This window comes from Struthio camelus, chromosome 32, assembly GCF_040807025.1.
Source record: "Struthio camelus isolate bStrCam1 chromosome 32, bStrCam1.hap1, whole genome shotgun sequence".
Classification (NCBI taxonomy): domain Eukaryota; kingdom Metazoa; phylum Chordata; class Aves; order Struthioniformes; family Struthionidae; genus Struthio; species Struthio camelus.
Window position 1 is genome coordinate 2,114,327 of NC_090973.1, and position 15,300 is coordinate 2,129,626.

General features: G+C 49.9%; 1 long non-coding RNA gene across 1 annotated transcript in view; it reads left to right on the top strand.

The window, feature by feature from the left end:
- Window positions 1-837: 837 nt before the first annotated feature.
- LOC138063481 (uncharacterized) overlaps window positions 838-15,300 on the top strand; it is a 180,832-nt gene continuing 166,369 nt past the window's right edge. Inside the window, exon 1 of the long non-coding RNA XR_011137056.1 lies at window positions 838-1,074. This is a non-coding gene — a long non-coding RNA (uncharacterized lncRNA). The remainder of the gene's footprint in view (window positions 1,075-15,300) is intronic.

The window sequence follows — 15,300 nt, forward strand, 5'->3', positions numbered from 1 at the left end:
CTAAAAGAAAACAAACAAAATCCTTAAAACTATGAATGATCCCCCACTGTGTTCGGGGCAGAGTTAGGCTCGGGTGGGTACAGACGGGTGAGACCATGGGTCCCATGTCCATTAGCAGAGCTCAGCTCCCCTGGCCACAGTCAGGGTGTGACCTCACAACCCTTTCCTGCGAGGGTGGCAGCCAGCGGTCACCACGGGCTGGTCCCTTCCCTCTGCGGTGCTCCAACACTCAGAGCAGAGCAGGAGCGGAGGGGAGGAGAGTCCGGACGCAGCTTGTGGGGACAGACGCGGTGCTCCCCCGAACCACCCCCGCTGCCACAGCAGGCGTGTCCTCACTGCAGCCTTCGCGTAGGGGCTGCAGCTTTCCTGCGGACACATCCGGCATCACCAGGAGGACTTTGTCTTTTCAGGGCTATTCTCCTTATTCCCACACCGTCCTGCGGTGCAGCAGGACACCGCCCGCCCCGCCCCGCCCCCACCCCTCCGCCCCGCCTCCACGCCAGCGCGCATGCTCCGACCCGGCCCCGCCCCTCAGGCCCCGCCCCACCTCCCCCGCATGCGCACTGCCACCCCTGCCCCACCGGCCAGTCCCACCCCGGGAGGCCCCGCCCCACCACCCAGGAGCCAATGGGGGAGCGTGGGGTGGGCGGGACTTTGGGGCTGGAGGCGTCACTTCCGGTGTGGGGGGCGGGGCTGGGGGTGCTGCAGCTGCCGGTGCTGGAGGCTGAGGAGCTGCCGTGTGCGGGGCCGGGGACAGAGGGCTGGGGACAGAGCAGGGCCTCGGCGGAGGGAAGTGTGTGTGGAGCGAGACACCTCGTGTGGGAGCTGCCGTTCTTCCGGCGGGTGTGAGGGGGAAAGGGAAGGGGCGGCCCCGAGCGGGCGCTGTCCTCGCCGGGCCGAGGAGCAGGCCGGGAGCGCGGCCTGGCGGGGGGAGCGTTGTCAGGGGACTCACAGGTCAGGGCCCGGGTTTCCCGGGTGTTTCCAGTATTCCTCGACACCACTGTCCTCATTGCTTTCTCCCAGGCCCTTGGCGAAACCCCAGTTGTAAAGGCAGAGCGTCACCCTCTCATCGAGGTGGGTGTTGCTGTTGGAGATGGAGGCATCTAAGCATAGCTGTGTTTTTCCTTGCTTCTGCCTTGTGTCCATCCGTGCTCCCTGCCTCTGGCTTCTTTAGCAAATCCGAGCTTTCCTCGTTTATTACTGAATTATGTAGAGAAAATGGCTCCTCCTGTGTGATCAAACTACATCTGACCCCGAATGGTTTGAGAAAGGACAGGACAGCACTCTCGCAGATGGTGAGTGCTCTCCTAAACCTGGAGCAGGATGTGCTTCTGTTCAAGAGAGGGTGTTGTTAACTGTAGCCAGGTATTTAAGTGGTAGTTATCCCTGAAGGTCACATTGGGAAGGTTGAGTTGTACTTTGTGTCTGCTGGAAGGCTGCTGCTGGCAAGTTGTGCCTGAAGACGGCTCGACTGAAACTAACGTTGTGCTGAAAGTTGACCTGGAGGACACAGAAACGTTTTACCTTCTTGAGTTTTACCTTCTGAAATATGGGAAGTTCTGAATGAGAATGCTTTTTTACAGGAATAGATTGGCATTTGCCATCTACCCCCCAATATTTTGTGCTCGATTTTGGTAGTATATTGAGAGCAAACATCATGTGTTCTGTGAAGGACATCATTTCTGTTGTAGGAAGTTTGGGTGTACCTGACACAAAAGGGGGGATGATCCAGTAGTGATGGTACCAGCTTGGTGTGGGAGGATAAGAGTTGAGAAGAAGGGATTTGGTTGAAGAAAGACTGAAGAATCCTTCCAGTGTTTTCTGTTTGCTTTCAAAAAGACTAGGAAGGAACCTTAGAAACCACCTTCAGTTTCTGTTCCTGAAGCAGGAGTATTTGCCAGACTCCCTCTTTGTATCAGCTGACAAACTCTGTCCCCTGACTGCTGCCTTCTGCCTGGTGAGGAGGTGTGCAGCTGAGAATTGGTTGTGAGACCTAGTTGCTGCGTGTTACTGTAGCCGGATGTTATTTAAGTGGGTGCCTGAGAGTTGCTTTTCTGTCTTTTATTTTGTGTCCTACATGGGCTTGTCTTTTTCTGGAGCTTACAGAAGGTAGTGATTTTTGTGTTTGCTTCTGACCTTAGATGGCTTTATTATGTTTATGAATAATATATATATGTACACAGATATAAATATTATATACAAATATGTGGGTGGATGTGTATATGTGTGTATCTATACATACATACATCTATATGTATGTAAATAGGATTATAATCTTTATTATGTTCCTTGCTTTGAGGAGGGAAGGCTTAATCTTGTGGCTGCCAAATTCTGTTCTACCTGTTTTTCCCTCAGCATTGAGCCCTGTGTGGTAGAGCCTGGCTAGACACAAGCAAGGAGGAGAAATCAGCTGTTACCTGTTATTCAGAGAATGAATATGCCTTATTGTTCTTGGGTGTCACGTACCTTGGAGAATTCGGGTTCTTCTCCTAAGTCATCGTTACTGAAGTTGTCTCGTTTCTCATCCGTTCTTTTCTCTTTGTGACCGTTTGTGCAGCCAGGGGCCTGAGGAGGTGTCGCGGGGGCAAGCCCTAGGCATGATATTATCTGTGCTGAGTGACTGTGACAGGATACACTGCTTCTCCTGGTAGCGGTTGAGGTCCGACATCAGCAGAGTGACCTGGACTCCAGGTGTTGTTCTCTGGTTGTGTGCCTCTGCCCGTGGGCAGCAGTGAGAGCATTTCAGCTGAAGTCTAAAATCTTTTGCTCGAGGAAGTCTAAATCAGCCAGAGCATTTATGTGAATATAGCTTCTGTTGGAAGCTGTAGAATGAAACCAGCTTTCCCTCTGTAAGGAAAGAAAGAAAGAAAAATCAGGGAAGAAAACACCCTGATGGCTAGTTCTTGGCTGAAGTGGCTTTGTAAGGTGTTTGTCCAAGGGAAAATATGTGTTAGAAGTGTATGAGAGCGCCTTTAGTTTGCCACTGACTTTCTTAGCTGTAGAGGGAACTGTGTTCTCCTAGGGGTGACCTTTGTAGTGTCTGGATGTTTGCAGTAAAGGGAGATAACAACTTCCTTGTGCCCCCTTAGATGCCCTTTACTTTACTTAATGTAGAGTTTAGACAAGACTCTTGAATAATCCCTTTGGAACCGTTTGGTGTGTGTGTAATTGTTTTTTGTTTGTTTGCATGTTTATGATGGCAGAGCTTCCAAACCAAGTGTGCAAGCTAGAGGAGATCATGAGCAGTGCTGTCAGCCTCAGTGTCCCCCATGAGGACATCCACACACTAAAGGAAGCTTGGTTGGCTGAAGGATGAGGTAGAACTTGCTGCAGCGCAATGGTGTTCTCATGCAGTGTATATGGAGAAATACCCCTTGAGCATGTATGTGAGTTTTCTTTTCCAAGTTCTTTGCTGCCCCCCGCCCCCAACAGCAGATCTCCGAAGTGTCTGTGTTTGGGTTCTGATTTTCAGCCTTGAAGGGCACAGTATTTTGGAAAGCACCTGCACTTCTTGTACAACGCTGCTTCCCAGCATTAATCATGCTCAAGTCCAGATCAGTTGGGGTGGATGAAAAGTCTTCCTAGCAAACTCTGTAGAGGTAACCATGCACAAAAGTCTGCGAACAGAAGCTGTGGCTGGAGTTCTCTGAGGCAGCTGCCTGCTCCAGCAGAGAAGTGTTGCTATATGTTTTCATTTGGTAAACCAGTGTTGTACTTTCCATCTCAAGCTCACTCTTAATCATACAGATCACAAATTCCTACATGAATCTCATAGTGTAAAGAAAAAAGAAGCAAGGCTGTCCAGCTTTCTGTACTTTCTTCTATCCGAAGCTAATTATCTGGGGGGCTACACAGCAGTGAGAAGATGGATTGGAGGAGTGTCTCTCTCCCCCAGCAGGACCACATCCTGGTGCCCATTCACTGGAGAATGCAGCGGGCAGTGGTGGTGAGTCCAACTGGACTGTCTTTAGAACTGGAGGAGGTGCACAAGCAAGCAAGGAGAGTCCATTTGGGGCTGTTTCTGATTGCAGCCCAAGCCCATTGCTGTGTCTCTTTTAGCAATTGCCATGTAATACCAGGTCCTAGATATCAGAAAGAAGACCATGAAATGCTTTGATGTGATGGGACAGAAAGGCAGCAAGCCTTGTGAACCATTGTTGCAAGTAACTGCTCCGCCACTGCTTTTCTGCTTTGACCCACAAGAAGGATTGCTCAGGTTTTCTCCCTTGAACACAGGACTAGGTGTTCTTGCCTTGCTCTTAGATACCAACCAGCTGGGGTTGTGGAGCTTCTCCAAGTTTGGTGCACTAGGAGCAGGGCTGGCAGTTCCCAGGGCTGAGCTGGATTGTCTGTCTGGCTTTCTGGTAGCTGCATCCCAGCAGGAGCTGTGCAGTTCCCCTGGAGCAAGGGACTGGAGCCAGTGGCTTTGCCATGTGTCTGGTCTTTGTGTCTTCTGGGGGGAAATGTGTTTAACCCTTGGAGCTGTGAAAACACTGGTTGTTTCCAGAGGCAGCTTGTACTAAGGGGCTTGCGAGTTGTTGTGAGTGAAGGAAATGTGGTTTTGCTGGGTTGTCCTGTCTTGCATGCATTTAAGAGTGGGGTGGGCAAAGTCATGCTGCCCCCCGCAAGGGGCAGGTGTTGAGTGTTCTTCAGATGAGCTTTGTCACCTGGAAGAAGTGGCAGCTGGCTGCTGAAGCATGTTTCTGCCTCAGCAGCAGCTGTGGTTAAATGTGCCTTGTGAGAGTAACACTGTGATGACCTTCAGGTGAGGAACTCTCATTTGAATTATGTCTCTGATGCCTTCTTTCACAAAGCAGCTGACACCCAGATTTTTGTCTGTAGTCTGCAAAGCAGTGGTTAAGCTGTTTTCTTCTTTTCCCAGTGGTGGGGACAGTAGCTCTCTGAGAAATTAGTGGATGCAGCCTAAGTGCAAGCCAACGAGATGGCTTTGCCCTTGTGCAGGGAGAGAGCAAGGCCTTGCATTGAGAGCAGCTTCTACTGGAATGCCTGCCATGGAGGTGGAAGGCTCATGCCTTCCAGCACTCATGGGCCAGCATAGGAACAAATGAAAATCTTGTCTCTGGTGGCGATAGGGACTGCACAGGGAAGCGTGGGACTCAGGCTTGCCATAAAATTCATCTACCAACCTTTGGAAATCATTGTGCATTCTGATAAAAATGCAGTTTGCTTTTCCCTTGTGCATTTATTCCTGTTTACTGGTTGGAAAACATGCATAGAAAATCATTGGCTAGAACTAATGGAGAAAACAGAGAACAAGTATTAGCTTGCCTAAAAACCGAGATTATTTTGCTCGGAGATCAGAAATGTGTTGAGTTTTGGTCTGGCTTTTTTGGCTTCTTCTGACACCAAGAATGAAACACTGCCCTCCCCAAATAGCAGCCAGTGTTTCTCCCTGGAGGTAGTTAGTCTCTTGCTTGCTGTATTTTCTATATTTTCCTCATAGTGGAAGACCCAGAAGCACCTGAAGGACACAAAGACTATGACGAGGTCGTGTTACTTATGCCAGTGGGTCGCTGTGACTGTCTGCACTTATTTTCTCAACTCCAGCTTCAAAGCTGTCGTTACATCTTTACATGTCTGTCCATTGACTTACCTTGTCAGTAATAGACTTATCCTGGCCAAGAAGTGCTGGCTCTTAGTAGGCAGTGAGATGTGAGTTGTAGTTGGCTGAACAAGCAGTGTTTTGTTTAGTGACTTTCAGCTCTTCATGTGGTATGTATTAATCTACCTCAGTGACTGTGTGCTTCAGATCTAGTCCGCAAGCTGCAAAGCAGCCCACTATTCATTCACCATTTCTGATTTTTCAACTAGAACAGAAAGAGAGAGGAAGAACAAGGTCTTTTCCAAGGTATTCTTAAATGCACTTTATAAGATTGAGTACACCCTTTTTGATGAAAAGACATTGAAAGAGGGCAAAGTTTAGACTGTGACTGCTATGGTGTACTGAACCGCAGTTAATGTAAGTCTGTACTACTTATTAGAACGAGAGTGTATGAAGCCAAAAAAATGCATTTCTGATTAATGGTAACTCCTTTATGCAATGAAGAGTTGGAGAGCAAAAAACCAAGCACTCAGAAGTGCCATCTTGTCCATTTTGAAATATGGGCTCTCCAAGAAGGAAAAGAAATGAGAGGTGTATTTGCTAACATTGAATATAATTGAGAGGTGCTGGGAAATGCCGCAAGTAGTGAAATAAAGTTAAATGTCTAAACAACGCTTTGTCCTTTTTTTTTTTTTTGGTTTGATTTTTGTTATTCTCCTTGAGTTCCATCCCTTATTTGATTTGGGTTTGCCTGTCTCATGAGTTGATGTTTAGCCAAAGATGTAAGATATCCCAGCTCTCTTGTGAAATACATATAACCATGCAGCTTAGAGTGTTTGGATTAAAGAGGTCGTCTTTCAGAAAGGGTTTCTTGGAGGGATGCTTTAAAGTGAAGAAATGTTTTGTTACACTCTTCAGCTCTTGAACTGCTTTGTGTTCTTATCATCCTTCTTGGCTTTTTTGTCTTTTTTAATATACTGTGATTTTTTTTTTTAAAGGAAAGTGTTTTTCAGAAGTGGGGTGTGATGCAGTCACAGGGTCATGGATGTCTGGTGCTGCTGTAGGTGCCCTGGTCCCCTCTGCAGCTCCGAGGGGCTCCGGTCTCCCACAGGTGCCCTGGGAGAGCTGCCAGGCCCAGGCAGGTACCTCAGAGACACTGAGACCTCTCCAAGTACCACTGGATACTTGTGCGTAGACACGTGAGCTCTGCCTGGAAAGGTGAAGAACATACAAACACACTTTCACCAGCTGAAATGATTGACTAATTTTAATACACATGTCAATGTTTTCCCATCAGGAAAAAATCATGGGAATTTGGAGGAAGGGGATGAATCTCAGGCGAAGAAATACTGAGAGGCCCCTCAGCTTGGGTTACCACTGCTCTGCCTATTATGCTGTGGAGGTAATCTCAGTCATCTCTCACATGTTTTCACATGTCCTGATTAAGTTGGTCATGTCCAAAGTTTCCTTTGCATCAGACTATCTGGGCATATGCACTTTCCCTTGTTTTCCAGTCTTCCTCCTGCCCTTGCTCTTCATCCATTCAGATACCACTCAACTGTGTAGTAGGTGCTCTGAGCTCCAGGGAGTCTGAAGCTTGCCTCATCTTTCAGGAGTCTGATTGTCTCTCCAGCCAGCTCCTTAGCTGTCTTTCTATCTATCTTTTCCTACATACCTGTCAAAAACAGCTCAAGGAAGGTTATTCCCTGTGGAAAGTGGACCTCAGTGGAGGCAGCTTGGACTTCACATAGAGTTGTGGAATGTATTTACTTTGTATTAAACTGTAACATCTTTTATTTTGTTTGTTTGCGATTAAGAAAAATTCTCTTGTGCCTGTAACTGGTTCTGTAAGGAAAGGAGGTGGGAATTGCTGCATAGAAGCTGTAACATTCAGGTACAGACTGGAGTGGCAAAAGGGTTAGATTTTAACAGGAGTGATGTTAAGTGCCCAGTGGCTGAAGAGAGAAATAGTGGGGTTGGGGAGGGGAGGAGGAAGGTGGTCCATACATGTCTCACATCAAGGATACTGCTTTTCCCACATGTCCTGACTCGGTTAGGAGACGCTCTGGGTCAGTCTGAATCGGAGAATATGCATATCACGTCTTCTGAAGAAATAAGAAGGCTTAAGAAGCCAACATCTTTTTCAGGTGCTCATTGAGATCTTCCTCTTCTAAATGCACTCCTGAAACCTCTCCAATTAGCCACAGAAGAACTGAAGAGCTGAGGAAAATGATGACAAGAGACAGGGCTCCTTAGGGCTTTTGCATTTTAATGACCCTCTCGGGGTCATATATTTGGTGCTGAGTCCATGAACCTCAGCTATTGAGAGGAGACTGAAGAAACCTCTCAACAAGTTGAAGTCAGAAGTAAACTCTACATTTTCTTGGAGTGTTAATAGGTCCCACTGAGGGCCATTACTTGCAAACCTTCCCCAGGGGCTGATTAGAGCAGCAAGTTGGAGGCCCTGATTGCAGGTAGGCAAAGGAACTGTGTGGGTGGCTCTGATGCCAAGTAACCCTTGGTGTGTTTTATCAAGCAGAATGGCCAGGTGCTGACAGCCAGCCCCTGGGTAGGGTCATCTTCTCCCTCATGCTTTGCTCAGGGCTCTTGCTGGGGCAGTGTGAGGGTGGGGGGTGTGCACCACTGAGTGCAGGACAAGGACACGGCACCTCCTGGGCTCCCTGGGGATGAGGAAGCAGCAAAGCCACTATGCTATAAGGAAATGGCATCTTGTCACAGGCCTTGGTGCCAGAGACAACAGCCATAGGCAGGAGGACAAAGACCTCAGTTGGAGGCTTTCAGCCTTGGCAGTGCCCTTGGCTTGTCTCCACCACAGGCTGTCCTATGCTTTCCCATGCCTGTGCCTGTTTCCCTGCAGACTGTAGACACCCAACCTGCTTCCCCACCTTGCTTTCACTTGGGATCAACTTACCTCTACTGATGTCTCCCTGTCCTCACAGGCTTTTCCTTGAAACACAAAGTCAGGGGCTGATCACAGGCTCCCTTCTGGGTGACCTGTAGCACCACAGCACAGCACTACCCTTTGAGTGACATTTCCATTTCCTAATACCATGTCTGAACCTCTCAAGCTGCTCTGTGTGGCTCTTTCCCCTTCTCATGCTGTTTGCCACTACCCAGAGAGGCCCTACCATCTCTGAATCCACCTTTCAAGCAGTCACAGGCTCCTACTCTGCTGCCTTTCGCCTCCACTTCAGCAGGATAAAGAGGCCCAAATCACAGAATCACAGAATGGTTAAGGTTGGATGGGACCTCTGGAGATCATCTAGTCCAACCTCCCTGCTCAAGCAGGGTCCTCTAGATCATATTGCCCAGGATCACATCCAGACGGGTTTTGAATATCTCCAGCGAAGGAGACTCCACTACCTTGCTAGGCAACCTGTTCCCCTGCTCTGTCACCCTCACAGTGAAGAAGTTTTTTCTCAGGTTTAGGTGGAACTTCCTGTGGTTCAGTTTCTGCCCATTGCCTCTTGTCCTGTTGCTGGGCACCATGGAGAAGAGATTGGCCTCATCCGCTTGACACTTCCCCCTTTAGTTGCTTATACATGTTTATGAGATTGCCTCTCAGTCTTCTCTTCTCCAGACTGAACATGCCCAACTCTCTCAGCCTTTCTTCATAGGAGAGATGCTCCAGTCCCCTCATCATCTTTGTAGCCCTCCGCTGGACTCTCTCCAGTAGTGCCATGTCTCTCTTGTCCTGGAGAGCCCAGAACTGGATGCAGTCCTCCAGGTGAGGCTGGAGAGGGGCAGGATCACCTCCACCAGGGCTGAGGAGAGGGGCAGGATCGCCTCCTTCCACCTGCTGGCAATACTACCTAATGCACCCCAGGATGCCATTGGCCTTCTTGGCCACAAGGGCACACTGCTGGCTCATGCTTAATTTGTCCACCAGGACTCCCAAGTCCTTCTCGGCAGAGCTGCTTCCCAGCACGTCCACCCCCTCAGCCTGTACTGTTGCATGGGGTTATTCCTGCCTAGGTGCAGGACCTTGCACTTGCCTTTGTTGAACTTCAGGAGGTTCCTCTCCGCCCAGCTCTCCAGCCTGTCCAGGTCCCTCTGAATGGCAGCACAGTCTTCTGGGGTGTCAGCCTCTCCCCCCAGTTTAGTATCCTCAGCAAACTTGCTGAGGGTGCACTCTGTCCCTTCCTCCAGGTCACTGATGAATACACTGAACAAGACTGGACCTAGGACTGACCCCTGGGGGACACCGCTAGCTACAGGCCTCCAACTAGACTGCACCACTGACCTTGGCAGTGCTCTGAGCTCGGCCATCTAGCCAGTTCTCAATCCACCTCACCGCCCACTCATCTAGCCCGCACTTCCTGAGCTTACCTAGGAGGATGTGATGGGAGACAGTGTCCAAAGCCTTGCTGAAGTCCAGGTAGACAACATCCACTGCTCTGCCCTCATCTCCCCAGCCAGTCATTCCATCACAGAAGGCTATCAGATTGGTCAAGCATGAATGTCACCCTTTGGTGAATCCATGCTGACTACTCCTGATCACCCTCTCGTCCTCCAGACGCTGAGTGAGGACCTCCAGGATGAGCTGTTCCATCACCTTTCCAGGGATGGAGGTGAGGCTGACAGGCCTGTAGTTTTCTGGCTCCTCCTTCTTGCCCTTTTGGAAGACTGGGGTGACATTGGCTTTCTTAATCTCTCCACCTCTCCTCATGGATGAGGTTTTTCCCCACTAGGTGCAGGACTTGACGCTTCTCCTGGTAAATCTTCATGACATAGCTGAATCACCCAAATTTCCCAAGGTCCTTTTGGACTGAAGCTCTTCTGTGCCAAGAGAGGAGAAAAAAAAAATTGGTGCAGTAGCACCAAAGGGGAAATTATGTGGGGGAATAAGCATGGGTGGGCTAACTGTATGGGAGGAGATCAGGATGGTGAAAGAGATGAACTTAAAAGGGGGAAAAGAAAAAAAAAAGGAAATCAAAAGTGAAGCAAAGGATTGATCAGGGCTGCTTTGGGGGTCCCTGCCAAGAAGCCCTGCATCGGAACAAGTCTGACTGGAGAAGGACAAGAAAGCTGACCTGCTTCCACTGTCATGGGGAACCTGCATGCTTTCCCTGACATCAACAAGTGAAGACCCAGAGGAGGACAAATCATAGATTCCTTCAAGGTGGAAGGGACCTGAGGAGGTCTCTAGCCCAATCTCCTTGCTCACAGCAGAATCAGCTCTGGCATCAGAGCAGGTTACTCTGGCCTTGATCCAGTCTGGTCTTGGAAACCTCCAAGGGAGGAGACTGCACAGCCTGTCTTGGTAACCACTTCCAGTGCTTGACCCACCTCTTAGTGGAAAAGCTTTTCCTTATCTCCTGCATGAATGACTCTTCTTTCAACTTATGCCCATTGCCTCTTGGCCTCCCATCATGCACTACGGTGAAGAGCCTGCCTCCATCTTCCTGATGACCTCCTCATAGCCATTGGAAGGCTGCTCTGAGATTCCTCCAAAGCCATCTCTTCTCCAGGCTGAACAAGCCCCATTTCCTCACAGAGCAAGTGCTTCAGCTCCCTACCTACCTTGAGAGCCCTCTTGCCACGCTCATTCCCAGTTACCAACCTCTTTCTCTTTCTTGCAATTCTGTACTGGGTGTAATGAATACTGACTAGAGGGGGATCATCATCTCCCTGGACCTCCTGGCTGGGCTCCTGGTCATACAGCCCAGGAGGCTTTTGGCCTTCTTTGCTGCCAGGGAATGCTGATGGCTCATATTTTGTCCCCTGTCTGCCAGGACCTTCAGGTCTTGTTTCACAGAGCTGCTCCCTAGGCACTTACGCCCCAGCCTGTAACACTGCAGGGTGTTGGATTACCCCAGGCACAAGACCTGGCATTTGCCCTTGGTGAATATTGGGAGATTCCTGACAGCCTCTTCCTCCTGCCTGTCTAGGTCCCTTTGAAGGGCAGCCCTCAAGCATATGGCTGGTCCCCCCTGCCTCGAGTTTGGGGTCATCTACCAGCATGATGAGTGTTGCCTGCTCTGTGTCACTAATCAAGATGATAAAAGGGACAGGTTCCTGGGGAGATGAGTGGTGCTGCACTTCTCCCTGGCCTCCAGGAAGAGTACTACCCATTCACCACTGCCCTCTGAGCCTCATCATCTTTCTACCTACGTGGTTAACCACCCCTCTAGACTGTAGTGTTCTAACGTGCATACAAGAATATTGTGGGAGACAGCGTCAAACACCTTGCTAAAGTCTACGTAAAAGACAATTACTCTTCTCCAGCCACAAATACAGTTTTTTAATCGTAGAACGCATTCAGGTTAGTGAGGCACCATTTACACTGAGTAAATCTATACTGACCATTCCCTATCCCCTTCTTCTGCCTCGTGTGCCCAGAAATGTGACCTGAGAGGATTCACTCCATGACATGCTGCTCACCAAAGTGAGGCTGAACTGCCTGCAGCTCCCCAGGTTGTCCTTTTAGCCTTTTTTGAAGGTGGATCTAATATTGGCCTTTCTTCAGAAACTGGGAACTCACCCAGTCTCCACTCCCTTCCAAAGATGATAGCGAGTGGCTTTGCTGTGACAGCAGTGAGCCCTCCCAGCATCCTTGTGTGCAGCTGCCCAACTCCACTGACTTGTATAGTTTGAGTTCTCACAAGTAATCCCTCACCAGTCCTCCTCCACTCTTGGTTGCTTTTCTCCTCAAGAGTCCTGAGTGGAAGCACAGCAGGCTGGGAGACCTTGTTTGGGAAAAGTGAAGCTAACAAGGTGTGGAGTCTCTCAGACCTATCTGCCTCTGCTGTTGCTAGACTCCTTGCCCCATTCAGCAGTGATCCCACCTTTCCCTTTTTATTCTTGCTGGAGCAGTAGCAGCTCATGTGCATGCCCTTGACATCCCCTCTAAGTGTCTTATCCTAGGAAAGCTTTGGCTTCCCTTAACACCATGCCTATGTCACCGGACAATATTTCTAAATGCCTCCTTTGTGGCCTCTCCTCCTTCCCCTTCCCATAGGGTGCCTTATTGCCCTGCAACTCAGGTGCCAGCTCCCTGTTTAGCCAAGCTGGTCCCCTGAGATGTCTGCTAGTTGTACTGAGTAAGAGTATGAGCCATTCTTGTGCTTGGTGGATGCTGTCCTTATAGATCTGCTGGCTTTTGCTGAGCTGCTGGGCCCTTCAGAGCTGCCTCCCATGGGCTGCCCCACCAGCCCCCTGAAGAAGCCCAAGTCTACTCCTCTGAAGTCCAGGGTCCGTACTCTGCTACAGTTCTTCCTGGCTCCCTTCAGGATCTGAAACTCCACTCTTTCATGGTCACTGTAGGCAAGGTTGACGCTGACTATCCCACCCCTGCTCAATTCCTCCTTGTTTCCAATTTCCACATCCAGGAAAGCATCACCCTTCTTGGTCCACCTGGCAGCTGTGCTATGAAGTTGTCCCTGGCACCCTCCAGAAACCTCCTGGACTGCTTGGACTCTGCTGTTTCACTCCTGTGACAGCTTATACACCTCCATCTGTTCCCATCTGTGCCTTAGGCTGCATGTATTTGCATATATTTGGGCTGCAGAACCTCAGCTGTGGCACAGAGCACAGACTGATCATGGTGAAAGCTGTTACCAAGAGCCAAGGACCCCATGTTTGCAATGGCCCCACTTCAGAGCAGTGGCACACTGGCATAGATAGGAGGTGGCAATGTAATGGTGGAAGGAGGTTCCCACTGAGAGAGCAAACCCTGCAGTACCAAAGGCCAAGGAGAAACAGAGCAGGGCTGTGCAGGAATGGCAGGAGAGTGGTTTGCTGCCCGAGCTTGCTCTGCACCACCTTGTGCCCTGTGACAGAAGTGAACCGATCTGCAGCAAGGACAAGGTGCCCCTGAAGAAGTCCTGGGGCCTGGACAGCCTGTGATCCAGCCACTTTGTGGACATCATGAGCACAGTCCCTGTTCATGTCATTGGAGGGCGAGAAGAGGTTCAGGGTGAGAAGAGCTTGAAGAGTTTGAGAGCGCAGAGACATGAGCGGAGACCTTGGTGTGATGTGCCTCTCCCATTTATGCAGCATACTTGGATGCAGATAGGATGGACTGGGCCTACAGGCAGCAGTGGGATTCAGTTGGGGCCAAGTAGGAAACCTGAGAGGCTCTGGGACACTTGCACAGCAACCACTCCAAAAGGACATGGCTTTCTTGTTGGTCCCATGCCGTATTTGCTAGAAATGTGTGGTTTAGCTGGACACCTCACGCATCTGACATGGGCCTGCCTATAGCCTATTTTTATGTCATTAAATCAGTGTCTGCACCAAATTGCATCAGCTGTTTGGAATGTAGGGATCTGCTTTTGTCTCACCTTCAAAGTGAGTGGAGCTGTAGTCGTAGTAAACCTCTTGGGCCATTTCAGATGGCCAAGGAAATTCCCCATCTGGCCTCCACCTGATGCTCTAGAAGGATATGGGTCTCACTATTGTTCCATGCGAACAAGCAGACACTGGCACATGCCTTGGCCCACCCCTGTGTCTTCCAATGTCACCAGGGGTTTGTGTGTGAGCAACTGACTCCCAGCCTCCATCTCCAGGGATTCCAGTGGGAATTTAGGCAAGCAGCTTGCATGCAGGTATCTCTGTTGTGCACACTTCAGCTTTGGCAAGAGGAGTCCCACCTCCTGTGTGTTTGTGGAGTTCATGGGAGGGATCTGAATCCCACTCCACCTGGCATAAGGGTGGCATAAGATCTCCATACTGACTCATCTGAATCAATACCTGAACCATGGGAAAATAAACTCCCTTCTTGTCCTCATCAAGGTGTCTTGCCTAGTTAAGACATGGGAATAGAAGCTTCCAGAGTGGGGCATTTCCACCTCTCTTAGATCACCATCCTCTGATGAAGCAAATTGCAATGCTGGAATCTGTCTGTCTCCATTGTTTAGAAAGAGACCATAGATGATTATTTTAGTCTGCCTCGGCGAAAATTTCCCAGGAGGAGGGAGTACAAAGGACAAATAAAGTCACACTTTCAGCTGGGCCACTGTTCCCAAGGGGAGCCAGGCACCTGGGACAGAGGAAGCTCATGGCCACCTGACAGCGTTGCTAAGATACAGCTCTGTGCAGGACCAGCTCCTCTTCAAAGAGCAGCAGGGCTCCAGCTACTGCCTGCTCTTGCTGACACAAGATGAGAGAAGACAGAGAGAAGTGAAAGGCAGTGTGGAGTGGGAGGACAGAGGAGAGCTCATTGTGGGAGAAGTCTTCACAGCCCTTGACACGGTAAGTCTCTGGCTGTGGAGCGATGCTACTGAGGTTCCTGGAGGGGTCTTCTAAATGCAGCCCTTCCCATGATGAATAGGCTTTTTAGGATGTCTCTCCTGTCTTCTCCAGGGCAGAGGAGGTGAAGGTGCTTCAGAGCAGGGATTCCCAGCCACGCTGTCTGAAGGATAGGATGTGCTGCTACCCTCTCCCAGCAATGCTGCAGTGGGGTGAAGCCAGGGTGTGCACAGAGGTCTGCCCAGGGCTGTGATTCAGAGCAGTGTCCCTGCACCCCAGGGTGCTGTGTGCCCGGGGCAGTGACTCTGCTGCCTGTGAGGGTCAGCACTCAGCCTGCCTGGAGAACTCACCAAAGCACTGCGGGGAGAAGCTCTGGGTGGGAGAATCGACCCCCTGCAGGGCAGGTTCATTCTCCATTGAGAGGGTGCTGCATGGATTGGAGCTGCTCACACCTCCAGCTTATACACAGCACATTTCTGAGGAATCTTTTCAGAGGAAAGTTTTTTTTTTAAAAGGCTATTTGA